Source organism: Euprymna scolopes, chromosome 37, assembly GCF_053919585.1.
Source record: "Euprymna scolopes isolate OS-2025 chromosome 37, ASM5391958v1, whole genome shotgun sequence".
Lineage (NCBI taxonomy): Eukaryota > Metazoa > Mollusca > Cephalopoda > Sepiida > Sepiolidae > Euprymna > Euprymna scolopes.
Window position 1 is genome coordinate 18,291,292 of NC_136518.1, and position 1,802 is coordinate 18,293,093.

The 1,802-nt window shown below is 25.6% G+C and overlaps 1 pseudogene; it reads right to left on the reverse strand.

Moving 5' to 3' along the window:
• Positions 1-844: 844 nt before the first annotated feature.
• On the reverse strand, positions 845-961 carry LOC145261443 (5S ribosomal RNA; annotated as a pseudogene).
• Between the last annotated feature and the right edge of the window lie 841 nt (positions 962-1,802).

A 1,802-nucleotide genomic window follows, 5' to 3' on the forward strand; every position in this document is an offset into this window, starting at 1 on the left:
AAACATGGGGCTTCTCCTAGACGAGAGCCATCCATTTCAATTGATGCTAGATGGGGATCAGAGAGTTGATGATGTAAAGATAGGAGTTTGGTTTTAGATGCATTAAAGGTAACCAGCTACCTCTTCCCCCACTGAACCACTCGTTCGAGATGAGAGGAGAGAGAATCAGAGAGAGCTTTTTCATTTAAAAAAGTATAAGTTTAGCGCTTTATTTTTATTCGTGATTTATCTTTCGTGCGTCTTTACCGTCTAAGCTATTGACAGAATAAACCAGAAGGTAAAAAATTAAGCAACTTTGACCTTTGAACGTTTAATTTCACATATGCACAACATTAACAGTGGGAGGAATGTCTTTTTTGACTTACCTTTGTAAGGTCAACTGCTTTGTTTTGAATTTTGAACCCTGTGTCTTTCTATTCAACGATAATTAAAACGAACATCTTAATATACTCAATAATAAATATGCGGATCACGACATGAAGGTTAAGTAATAACTTTTAAAAAATTAGCGTTAATTAATTGTTTATTCATTTTATGGGATCTAATTAGATGATAGTTTTCATTTAATTATTAAGTTGAATTCTATTTATGCATAGTTTCTAAATTTTACTTAATTGCGTAAGATTTAATATAAAAATGTTCCAACACACAGAAATATATGGGCTCCTTCAGTCTTCGACAGACTATGGCTACTCACGAAGAGGATTCCTGCGCATAAAGTTTTTGTGGCAGGAGGTGCGCAATCTCCAACTATATCTCTCCTGAGTCGACATTGTTAAATACCAGTGGCAAGTGAAGTGCATGAACAAGGCGACTGGAAACAAATGGCGAAATAAGCGGAGATCACATATAGCGCCTAGAATTCCGAAATGGTCACCCATCTGGTACTATCCAGGCTCAATGTTGCTTAACTTCGGTGATCTGACGAGAACCGGTGTGTCAACGCGATTTTGCCGTATATAACACAGAATATATATATATATATATATATATATATATATATACATATAAATATATATATATATATATATATATGTATGTATATATATATATATATGTATATATATATATATATATATATGTATATATATATATATATATGTATATATATATGTATATATATATGTATATATATATATATATGTATATATATATATATATGTATATATATATGTATATATATATATATATATATATATATATATATATATATATATATATATATATATATATATATATATATATATATATATATATATATATATATATATATATATATATATATATATATATATATATATATATATATATATATATATATATATATATATATATGTATATATATATGTATATATATATATATATATATATATATATATATATATATATATATATATATATATATATATATATATATATATATATATATATATATATATATATATATATAAGGAATAATCGACCAAACCTCTTTCCGCTCACAAATCTACATTCATAATTAAGATTAAACAACGTGTCAGTGTGATTCAGAGGCTAAGCGATGAGGCTGGAGAGATGTTTTGCTTTCGATTGTAGCTGATATCACCCAAGTCATATATATAAATAGAAATATTATTTTCTATATTACCACTATATATTAGGTACAATATAATAATCGATAGAAAATTGGCTCTCTAATAAATACATAATCTGCATGAATTAAAATATCACATTTAAGCGTATCTTACGACCGAGGATAATATATATATATATATATATATATATATATATATATATATATAATTATTTACTATAATAATTAA